Source organism: Scyliorhinus torazame, chromosome 13 (assembly GCF_047496885.1).
Source record: "Scyliorhinus torazame isolate Kashiwa2021f chromosome 13, sScyTor2.1, whole genome shotgun sequence".
Lineage (NCBI taxonomy): Eukaryota > Metazoa > Chordata > Chondrichthyes > Carcharhiniformes > Scyliorhinidae > Scyliorhinus > Scyliorhinus torazame.
The window spans coordinates 67,640,851-67,653,058 of record NC_092719.1 but is presented as its reverse complement, the minus strand read 5'-3'; the positions used below and the strand labels follow the sequence as shown (position 1 = coordinate 67,653,058).

The following is a 12,208-nucleotide window of genomic DNA, read 5'->3' as shown; positions in this document are numbered from 1 at the left end:
TTCACTAGAGGTGCGAATGAACCCAGTCTCTTTACAATAACCCCAGTCACATACATCTCATAACCTCCGGTGGTTTTTCACCATCACCTTCTGACCATCACTGAACTCTTTCATGCCTCATGTATCATGGGTCATCTTCACTTTGTTTTGCTTCTATCTTACTTTGCTGTTGACATCAGGCGGAAGCAAATTAAACCTTGTCCTATGACCACGATTAAACACTAACTTGGAAGGTGAGAAACCTGTTGTAGACTGTGGGGTTATTCTGCGAGAGCAGAAAATTGTCTAGCCTGTGTCGACGAGAAACATGATAATTACTGCCTAGCTCATTGCTGAACAAATACTTCTGCAAAGACCTCTTCAAAATCTTCACATTTTAAATTTCTGTAGCACCATTCTATGCTGGATGATATGGTGGTACTAGACTGTGTTTGACTATATTCCGACTAAGAAATATTTCAAACTTTTTTGACCCAAACTGTGGACCAATATCTGACACCAATGCCTGTTTAAGGGCTGCCGTTAAATTCCAACTTTTCAAAACTTGTGTAATTTTGGCGTTTGTGGTGTTGGGCATAGACTCAGTTTTAGCAAATAGATGAATGTTATCGACCAAAACAAAATACTCTTCTTCCTTTCACTTCAAAGAAATCGACATGTACTCATTTCCACGATTTTCTTGGTGTTTGATCATGGAATGAAAGGAACCTTGGTTGGATCGTTTCTCATTCTGAGACCGGAAACTTATTTCACCGCTGTTCGCCAACTATTATCTATCCATCTTTGGAAACCAAAAGCTACGAGGTATCCTTGTGTGCTCTTGATAAATTTCATTTAACTCCTCTTTCAAATCTTGTCGGTATAACGACCCTTGAATCCCAGAGGAGATAGCCTTGATCTACACCCAGTTCATTTCTAGGTGTGAAATACTCCTGCAATTTCTCATTGTCACACTGTATAGGCCAGCCGTTCATGACATAATTATTGCGCATCGCATTCTTGTGAATTTCTTCACTAATTTCTCTGGCAGACACTGGCACTTCATTTATATATGTGAAGCATTTCACATGTAACTTGGTGGTTGAAAATGAATCTGTCTTCACAGGCAATCTGGATAGAATGTCCTTATTTGCATGATCTGATTTATGATATTTAATACCATATGTTGTATTACATGGTGAGGAGACAGCATTACTCCTGCATGCTGCCTGGGTATGACAAACTTCCCCACGGGTCTAGAATTTTGACTGGAAATGAGGGCATTTAAATGGTTAGTGGCTGCCATGGCAACAGTAGCATCTACATTTCTGACTCTGGCACTGTGAACTCGACTGCCAAGGCCTGGATCTTGCTGAAATCCAGTGGACGACCCATGGCTCAGGAAAAGAACTCCCCTGTACATAGACATATCCAGCTGTCATTTCCTTGGCTTATAGTCTCATCGCTGGTTTCCTTCCACATCAGCTTATTGCCTTTGCTCGAAAGCTTGGCCTAGATTTTATTGTTCTTCCGGCCTCCGACAAACATGTCTCTAAGGCCGATTTCTAAGTGCGTCATGTGTACAGCGATAAGAGAGTTTCTTTAAGTTGTGAATGTAATCTACAAGAGTCTCAGATGGGAACGGCTCCATCTCGACCCCCACCACCTTGAACGTAGCTGAGTCTGGCCAGGACCAGAACATGTGGGTGTGGTTAGCCGGGCCCCCAATGACACCACTCGCACTTCTCCTCCAACTGACGAGTGTCTAAATATCCAATTCTTTTTTTTTTCCAATTAAGGAGCAATTTAGCGTGGCCAATCCACCTGTCATGCATATCTTTGGGTTGTGGGGGTGAGACTCATACAGACTCGGGGAGAATGTGCAAACTCCACGCGGACAGTGACACGGGGCCGGGATCAAACCCAGGCCCTCGGCGCCGTGAGGAAGCAGTGCTGACCACTGTCACCGTGGTGCGTGTCTTGGTGAGGTGTGCTATGTGCACTACCTTGAGCTGCATCAGGCTTAGCCCGGCACAGGAGGAGGCAGAGTCCTCCCCGCTTTGCAGCGCATCGGTTTAGAGTCCCCCCCCCCCCCCCCCATCGTTCCATGCCCATTTCCTCCCCCCATTTCCGTCAGTGGGGTCCTGACCTTTTCTAGCTATCGCCACGCTGTCGTCTCTGAACCAGTCCTGCCCTATCATTGTGTTCAGAAATGTGTGTCCTGGTCTCTGGGGGAACTTTTTTGTCACCTTGTGGAGAAAGGCACACAGCTGCAGGTACCTAAGCTTGTTCCCTTTCAGGAGTTGAAGCCGGAGTTACCCCAGGGGTGGAAGTTTTTCATCCACGTAATGTCCTCTACCGTCAGTGTCCCTTTGTCCTCACTCCACATGCCAAATGTAGCGTCTATCCTTGCCAGTGTGAACTTGAGATTGTTGCAGATGGGGGCTCCATTGGACATCTCGTGAAGTTCGAAGTGGTGCCTAAACCTTCCAACAAAGGTGGTTTAATGCTCGGCTCAACAGCTACACAGTACCAGTGCTCTGCGCGAGATCCTGGGGATAACCTCTGTGCCACGTGACCTCTTTATGTAGCTGCATCATCACGTTCTCACGTGACCACTCAGTCTGCATCTTCCCTGCTTAGTTGGGACACCAGTGGCCTGAGATGTAACAGTGTGTCATACAGAGACCATTGTGTGTAACTTGCAACGAAACAAGTTGACAAGGCATAAATGTTTACATATTGTATTGAGGCACAGATTGGGCTGTAAACCTGACTATCATGTCTCTTCTCTCTCCACCTCCTTCTCTCTTCCCTCCCCCCTCCCCAAAAGATGACTGAAGTGGTGTGTTATCTGGTGTTGATGGTTCTGCTACTGGCAGAAAGTGACAGCAATTGTGTACATGGGGCGGGCATTGTTGGAAGCTACCACATAACTCGTTGCGGGGTATTACTGGGTACCATCGACAACTGGTCAAGGCCATGTGCAGTGTTAGAGGGCAGAGTCTATGCGCATCTACATCACTGTTGAGTTTTGCTTTTCAATCTGTGTTGCAGGAGGACCTCATTCACGTTGGTTTCAAGTTTAGGCTGCAGCAGAGCCTGGGCAGTAGGAATTGGTGGTCCTGCTGCGCCTGGAAAAGAGTTGTACTGACGAGGGGAGGCCCTGTCATGGTAGATTTCACAGGTTGATGAGTGTAGCACAGTAATCTGTGCAATCCCACACTTATTTCTCCAGAAGATGTTTGGCTCAGAGTACCGCCAGTTCTGCCAAGTGGTTTAACAGTGAATACAGGGGGCTGCTCGTGATATGCTCTAATTCTCACGTACATGCAAAGTTGCAGAATTCAATGAAGATAAATTGGCGAGCATTGTCTGTCATGTGTCTTTATGAGTTGCTGTGTGGCAAAATGTCTCTTTAACTTAATGGTTACTGATTTCCTCGTCATGTTTGGGTAGTCGAGTTCAAATCACCCAAAATATGAGGCTACTGAGACTAAATGTTTACCATTCCACTCAAAGATGTTGACTGCTGTCAATGACCATGGGAGGTCTGGCACCTCGAGTAGATGCAACAGTTCATTTGCTTGATGTGGTTCGAGTGCATTGCACCATGCACATCTGGCGATATCCCTCTCCGTGTCAGTGTACATGGACGGCCAGCACAGTGATTCCTTGGCTCTGTATCTGGTGGCTTGTGCAGTTGTGTGTAATACCTCTGGAAGTCCATGGAGATGACTAATCACTGGCTGCACCATATTAGTCCATCCTTCACTGTTTTGGTTTGTGATGAATGTAGGAATTTCAGATATATTGTGGTACAGGTACTTGGTGCAGTAAGGGTCAAACGCCTGGGTTAGTGTGTGTCTGACTGCTGCAGCAGTATTTTTAAAGAATCCTGGTTTGAAAGGTATTGGGAGCCAGAGGTGCAATTAAGGCATCATTAAATGTTGCGCTAATGGAGTTTTGTTTGGATTAAGGAGGTTCCCTGTGGAGTTAATTCAATACATTGGGATTCAACTTGCTAAGATATAATTAATGAGGAGCAAAGGTACCAGGCATTTTGCAGAAAAGCAGTTTTAGTTGAGTTATAGATTGGGATATGAGCAGAAGTCAAGCATCTGCGCTCTCACTGCAGTTTTGTTTGTAGACCGATTAGCAGTTTCTTTTCAAGCAGTTCAGAATTGTGTGGCTGGAGGTTGAGTTGAAACAAGCTGAGAAGCAGCTTCTGGCAGCCAGAGTTTCTGCATTGTTCTGACAAGTTTCAGGTCTATCTCTTACAACAGTCTCAAAGTAGAGTATCCTGACATCTCTGTGCAGCAGGTATTCCTGAGTACTAACTGCATTTGAAAGTGGATTGAGAGCAGTTTTGTTGTTTGCATGGGAATAAAGATAGCAGTTAAAGGTTATTGTGTCACTGTATTGATTAGCATTGTTTAAGGGGTAATTGTAGGCTATTTTTCTGGTGTGATATTCAAGATATTTTAATACAGAGTTAGGAATGTTTGTTTTAAAATAACATATCCCTATTTTTTTGTGAAATCACTCCTGGAGTGAGGTATCCTTTCTTCGCAACCATACAAATTCAAAACAAAATATTGGGGTTTCCGTCCAGTATTCTAGCCACTGTTTGGGTCTGGTCCGGGAGCATAATAGTTTGAATTAGTTCACTTCACTGATGCTCCTCTGCTGGCAGTAGCATGGCAGCAGTTCGATCCTTCAGGGGTAAGACGACTGCTGTGGTTCGGACCTGCAGCATTTGGCAAAGTGAAACGAAAATGAAATGAAAAAGTAGTTCCATTTCCGGCATTTTTTTTTTACCACATGCAAAGCAAACTGTTCTGTTTAGGTGCAACCGGCTGCACTTGGAGCAGTGCGTCCCTCGAATGCAAATACCTTGGTTTCCTGCCTAAAATCACGGCTTCATTTCTCAGTTTGTTCGTTTAATATACAAATATTGATAGATATTGATGGCTGTTTTGTAAAGTTAGGTCTTTTTCTTGCAGTAGCTGCTTGCGGACTAAATCGCTATAGATTCCACAAACCGCTCCCCATGATTGGGTCTTCACTGAGTGGCGAACGCACATTTCTTTGCCAATATTGTTCGGGTGGCCTTGTAGAATTGTGTTGACTCATTTGTTTTTTGGTTTGTAGAATTAAATGTGTGTCTATCAAGGATTAGTCTTTTTAGTGGGAGACAAATTGTTTGAGTTATTTTGGGGTCTTTTCCTCTATTTGGAAAATAAACAACTCAAATTTATTGACTGCCTCGGGGTCTGCGAGGTTTAATAGGGTAAATTCCTGTACCATCTTCGACTTGTCGGAAAGCGCAGCACTGCAGTAAATATGCCACTCCTTCTGGAACCTTTCAGAACTATTTGCAATATTTTCATCAGAGATGATTAGGCCATTGCATCAAAGCCCTTGTGCCATATTGCTAACTCCTGACACCATGTGTAATGTTGTGGGCTCCTCAAATCATTGATTTTCAACAAAGGTATATTACTGCTAGGCTCAACAGCTGCATATAGTATGGGTGCTGTGCCTGAGATCCTGAGGATAGCTCCCTGCCTCATGACCTTTTATGTAGCTGCGTCATCATGTTCTCACGTGACCATCTACAAGATGCAGTGTAGGAATTCACCCAAAGCTCCTTAGCACCTTCCAAACCCACGACCGCGACCCTGGGGAAGGATGAGGGCAGCAGACACATGGGAACACCATGACCTGGAGGTCCCCTTCCAAACTACTTACCACCCTGACTTGGAAATATATCACCGTTCCTTCACTGCTGCTGAACCTGGACAGCACTGTGGATTCACCTATACCATGTGGACTGCAGCAGTTCAAGAAGGCAGCTCCCCAGCACCTTCCTGAGGGCAATTCGAGATGGGCAATAAATGCTCTCCTGGACATCCCTTGAATTAATTCTTAAAAAAACAATACATTGGATTATTTGCATTTTCCCACTAATTTTGTTCCTGCTCTAGCTTCCCCTTTAAGTCGTATTTTTTGGCACTGCTGCCTCACAGCGCTGAGGACCCGGGTTCGATCCTGGTCCTGGGTCACTGTCTGTGTGGAGTTTGCACGTTCCCCTGTGTCTGTGTGGGCCTCACCCCCACAACCGAAAGATGTGCAGGGTAGGTGGATTGGTCATGCTAAATTGCCCTTTAATTGGGGGGAAGAGAAGTAATATCTTTTGTGTGATGTACGATTCAATTGATGCTGGCTGCTGCCTGTGTCTTGCCATGAGCTGAATCTGCGAATGGCAATGTCCATTTTGTAACTTCCTAACCAGCTTCATGACTCACTCTGCCTCCCACTTGAGTTTTCTCTGCATACTTGGATATGGAATGTCCTGCTCCCTCATCTAAGTCGTTAATCTATATGGTGCAAAGCTGCTTAACCATTGTAGTTGAAACCGCTGATGGCATATGGATTTTGTTTATCATTCTAAAATTAGTAGATAAAGTTATTAAATGGGGAAACGTAGTGCAAATTGAAATTTTCAAGATTGGTTTGGTAAAGCACTGCTGTTGTCAGCTTGATGAGTTTATTCGTATCATGAGATTTTATATTCGGACAATTGATCACTGAAATAATTTGACAATTGCTCAGAGAATTTATATTTTGGTTGTAAAACATTCCATTAACTTTGGTGTAGTACATTAGGAAATGGGATTCCAAATGGTCAACTGAGTGATTTGTAGTTGTTTTTAAAAAATAGTACTGTAGAAAACCTAATCTGAATTGAAAGAAAAATGTGATTGGTTCAAGATTTGTCACTTTATCTTGACTTGAAGATTCTGAAGTTCTTTTGTTGTGTTTCGATTTGTCTAGCTATAGATATTCAGGAGCAAGGTGCAAAGCCTTGATAATGAACATTTGAATTGATTGCAGCCAAGGAAGGTACTTGGCGTGATTGAAAGTGACAGCACCAATCAATCAGTCACAGCATAAGTAATTGGTATTTGTTTTATCGTTGAATTAGTACAATAAGTTTTTATTCATGAATAGTTGCAGGAAAATTATTTGAAGGCTACGCTTAAACAGCATTCAAATTTCAAGACTTCCACTTTTCTCCCAAAAGTGGTAAACACTGACGATGAGAATGCGGATCTGACTCTCGTTGCTGTCATGAAAGTTACTGATTTAGCTTTGGCTTCTAAGTGAGAACGACTGCTGCTAGTCATGTTGCAGTTGTTCTGTGGTGCTATATTTTCTGTTGAAGACGTGTTCTAAATTGACCTCCACCTTTGTTTCACTCTGTGTTGCCCTGGTGACGAGCCATTTAACCTGGCATGTGGTTGTAGCTGCTGGCTTATAATACGCTGTGGGGTGGTTACAGCTCCTGGATGTTTCTGAGATTAATTAGAGGGTTTAGCAACTGCTTGTACAGAGTTGCCCATTCTTTAATAGCGTTAATGTTAATCCATAGATAACCTCTTTCTGACGGTAGCTAGTGTTGTAACTTGTCACTTACAGAGCTACCTGCTGATATCTTTAGACGAGGAGTGTGCCTCATCAAATTGAAAACATTTGCCTCTTGCTCATTTGCCCAAGGAGAGGAGCTTGCACAAAATGTGGAATAAAGATTTAACAGCAGATACAAATGTCAAAATTTGAAGCTTAAGGTAATGTATTTATTTGTAAAAAACAGAATTTTTAGCCTAAATTTTAACACTGCAAATTTTTATATTTGCTCAAATAAAAAGAGACTTGATGTTTTTAATGTGCTATTGATTTTTTAAAAAATCCCTGGCTCTGCTGGATTACATAAATTAATCAAATTTTAAATTAGCTTTTGCAGAAATGTGTAATGTTTTGTGTTTACAATGTCCTGTGGTGCATTTAAGCTAAATTTAGTTTAATATGTGGAATTACTTGTCACAGTCACTTGTACATGTTGATCATGCCTGAATTTTTGTTGTGTACTTGCAACTAAACTTTGGTTTAATCGTGGGTTCGCCCTGCTGCCTCACGGCGCCGAGGTCCCAGGTTCGATCCCGGCTCTGGGTCACTGTCTGTGTGGCGTTTGCACATTCTCCCTGTGTTTGCGTGGGTTTCGGCCCCACAACCCAAAGATGTGCAAGGTAGGTTGATTGAACACGCTAAATTGCCCCTTAATTGGAAAAAAATGAATTGGGTACATTAACATTTAAAAAAAAAAACTTTGGTTTAATCCTATTTAATGTGCTTTCAAGTTTTAACTCTATAGGTACCAATGTATGTCCAAGTTTGAAAATGCAAATTTAGGTCTCTGCAAAAGGTACCTTTTGAGTCAAGTGACTTAATTTAAACCAGTTATGCATAACCTTTGATTAATGAGTAGAACACTTAAAAAAATCATATATATACTACAAGAATATATGTAAGAGAATAGATGGCAAGTTTGTTAACTGACAGTAATTTTTGGATTGGGTAAGAGTTCGAAGTGGTATAATCCAGAATTTAATGCTGGACCCACTTCTGTTCCATTACAAATTAGCCACAGGGCACGTTTACAGTTCCTGTTGTGTCCTTGATATGTATGTCCCTGTCAGGCAGGGAGGAGATGGTCGAGTGAGGGAACCATGGTTGACAGAGAGGTTGAATGTCTTGTTAAGAGGAAAAAGGGGACTTATGTAAGGCTGAGGAAACAAGGTTCAGACAGGGCATTGGAGGGATACAAGATAGCCAGGAGGGAACTGAAGAAAGGGATTAGGAGAGCTAAGAGAGGGCATGAACTATCTTTGGCGGGTAGGATCAAGGAAAACCCCAAGGCCTTTTACACATGTGAGAAATATGAGAATGACTAGAGCGAGGGTAGGTCCGATCAAGGACAGTAGCGGGAGATTGTGTATTGAGTCTGAAGAGATAGGAGAGGTCTTGAACGAGTACTTTTCTTCTGTATTTACAAATGAGAGGGGCGATATTGTTGGAGAGGACAGTGTGAAACAGACTGGTAAGCTCGAGGAAATACTTGTTGGGAAGGAAGATGTGTTGGGCATTTTGAAAAACTTGAGGATAGACAAGTCCCTCGGGCCTGACGGGATATATCCAAGGATTCTATGGGAAGCAAGAGATAAAATTGCAGAGCCGTTGGCAATGATCTTTTCGTCCTCACTGTCAACAGGGGTGGTATCAGGGGATTGGAGAGTGGCGAATGTCGTGCCCCTGTTCAAAAAAGGGACTAGGGATAACCCTGGGAATTACAGGCCAGTTAGTCTTACTTCGGTGGTAGGCAAAGTAATGGAAAGGGTACTGAAGGATAGGATTTCTGAGCATCTGGAAAGACACTGCTTGATTAGGGATAGTCAGCACGGATTTGTGAGGGGTAGGTCTTGCCTTACAAATCTTATTGAATTCTTTGAGGAGGTGACCAAGCATGTGGATGAAGGTAAAGCAGTGGATGTAGTGTACATGGATTTTAGTGAGGTATTTGATAAGGTTCCCCATGGTAGGCTTCTGCAGAAAGTAAGGAGGCATGGGATAGTGGGAAATTTGGCCAGTTGGATAACAAACTGGCTAACCGATAGAAGTCAGAGAGTGGTGGTAGATGGCAAATATTCAGCCTGGATCCCAGTTACCAGTGGCGTACCGCAGGGATCAGTTCTGGGTCCTCTGCTGTTTGTGATTTTCATTAATGACTTGGATGAGGGAGTTGAAGGGTGGGCCAGTAAATTTGCAGACGATACGAAGATTGGTGGAGTTGTGGATAGTAAGGAGGGCTGTTGTCGGCTGCAAAGAGACATAGATAGGATGCAGAGCTGGGCTGAGAAGTGGCAGATGGAGTTTAACCCTGAAAGTGTGAGGTTGTCCATTTTGGAAGGACAAATATGAATGCGGAATACAGGGTTAACGGTAGAGTTCTTGGCAATGTGGAGGAGCAGAGAGATCTTGGGGTCTATGTTCATACATCTTTGAAAGTTGCCACTCAAGTGGATAGAGCTGTGAAGAAGGCCTATGGTGTGCTCGCGTTCATTAACAGAGGGATTGAATTTAAGAGCCGTGAGGTGATGATGCAGCTGTACAAAACTTTGGTAAGGCCACATTTGGAGTACTGTGTACAGTTCTGGTCACCTCATTTTAGGAAGGATGTGGAAGCTTTGGAAAAGGTGCAAAGAAGATTTACCAGGATGTTACCTGGAATGGAGAGTAGGTCTTATGAGGAAAGGTTGAGGGTGCTAGGCCTTTTCTCATTAGAACGGAGAAGGATGAGGGGCGACTTGATAGAGGTTTATAAGATGATCAGGGGAATAGATAGAGTAGACAGTCAGAGACTTTTTCCCCGGGTGGAACAAACCATTACAAGGGGACATAAATTTAAGGTGGAAGATATAGGAGGGATATCAGAGGTAGGTTCTTTACCCAGAGAGTAGTGGGGGCATGGAATGCACTGCCTGTGGAAGTAGTTGAGTCGGAAACATTAGGGACCTTCAAGCAGCTATTGGATAGGTACATGGATTACGGTAAAATGATATAGTGTAGATTTATTTGTTCTTCAGGGCAGCACGGTAGCATTGTGGATAGCACAATTGCTTCACAGCTCCAGGGTCCCAGGTTCGATTCCTGCTTGGGTCACTGTCTGTGCGGAGTCTGCACGTCCTCCCTGTGTCTGCGTGGGTTTCCTCCGGGTGCTCCGGTTTCCTCCCACAGTCCAAAGATGTGCAGGGTAGGTGGATTGGCCATGATAAATTGCCCTTAGTGTCCAAAATTGCCCTTGGTGTTGGGTGGAGGTGGTGAGTTTAGGTAGGGTGCTCTTTCCAAGAGCCGGTGCAGACTCGGGGGGCCGAATGGCCTCCTTCTGCACTGTAAATTCAATGGTAATCTATGATTAATCTAGGAGAAAGGTTCGGCACAACATCGTGGGCCGAAGGGCCTGTTCTGTGCTGTATTTTCTATGTTCTATGTTCCAGGGCATATGACCCTCGGTTAATTTGTCGGTGGTTTGACTTGGCAATCCCGACTGGGTAGAACAAGCCCTTCATTGTAGCATTTGCACAATCTTTTTTTTAAATACATTTAGAGTACCCAGTTATTTTTGTTTTCCAATTAAGGGGCAATTTAGCATGGCCAATCCACCTAACCTGCATATCTTTGGGTTGTGGGGGTGAAACCCACGCAGACATGGGGAGAATGTGCATTAGCAGAATGCACAATCGTATATGGAGTATTCAATAACTGAGTATTACTGTCTCGAGTCTCTGGATTGTAGTGCAGCATGGTTGGTCTTGTTCAAATTTGCGGTGTTTTATTTTGTTTGTGCTTTTTCATTTGTGCCTTTTAAGACTGTAGTGCCAGCTATTCTTGCAGTTGAAGCTCATGGGCTCCACATTGTCCAGCTTCAGCCCATCACATTCACTATTTTGCAATCTGATGGGACCTTTCCAGAATCAAGATTTCAATTGTGTAAGTCCTGTAGGTATTAGGTTTTTGCTAAGATGTTGCAGTTGAATCGCAGCAATCTACGAATCCAAAGTATCAGTATGAAATAATTTATTTTTAAAGAGTACCCAATCCATTTTTTTTTTTTTTACAATAAGGGGCAATTTAGTGTGGCCAATCCACCTAGTTTACACATCTTTTGGGTTGTGGGGGCGAAACCCACGCAATCTTGGGGAGAACGTGCAAACTCCACACTGACAGTGACCCAGAGCCGGGATCGAACCTGGGACCTCGGCGCCGTGAGGCCGCAGTGCCAACCCGCTGCACCACCGTGCTGCCCTATGAAATACAAATATTAAACCTGGCCTTGTCTTGCTAGGAACACTTCTCAGTTTTCTCATGGGATCTTTTAGTTTTAAAGTGCAGAATTAACCATTTCTTCCTGAACCAGGGTGTTAGAGCATGGATTCAAAATTTGGGAGTCTAATTTGTCCTTCAGTATTCCAGTATTGTTACTATGGATCTTGCCTCCATTGACCACTGGAGTCAAATTAATTTAAAAAAAAATAATGTTCTTATTGCAACTTATGGCTGGGTGCCATTGTGCCACTGATCATAGAAAATAATTGCAAAGAGTGTGGGTGAGTGACCTGCAGAGTTTCTCAGGCTGGAAAAGATAAAGTTTGCCTTGAGGGGGTCTGTGGAGGGGTTTGCCTGGAGATGGCAGCCGTTCATCGACTTCTTTGAGAACAGTTAAGATGTCAACAGTGGGAGGGGGGTGGGGGATAAAATGGGGAGATAGGGGAGCTGGGGAGTTGGGGTTGGGCTGGTGGGGTGTTAGGTATTTAGTTGATTTGGCTAT

At 43.6% G+C, this 12,208-nt stretch overlaps 1 protein-coding gene and 1 long non-coding RNA gene across 7 annotated transcripts in view; one reads left to right on the top strand and one right to left on the bottom strand.

Moving 5' to 3' along the window:
* eps8a (EGFR pathway substrate 8a, signaling adaptor) overlaps positions 1-12,208 on the top strand; it is a 214,449-nt gene that overhangs the window by 34,718 nt on the left and 167,523 nt on the right. Inside the window, exon 1 of one of the 6 annotated variants that reach the window (XM_072471715.1) lies at positions 7,485-7,613. The exons of the other annotated variants lie outside the window; for them this stretch is intronic. The gene's annotated coding sequence lies outside the window, so the exon portion shown is untranslated. Of the gene's footprint in view, positions 1-7,484; positions 7,614-12,208 lie in introns of those variants that run through there. 6 annotated transcript variants of the gene reach the window in all.
* LOC140388087 (uncharacterized) overlaps positions 1-12,208 on the bottom strand; it is an 83,189-nt gene that overhangs the window by 25,260 nt on the left and 45,721 nt on the right. The gene's annotated exons all lie outside the window — the stretch shown is intronic.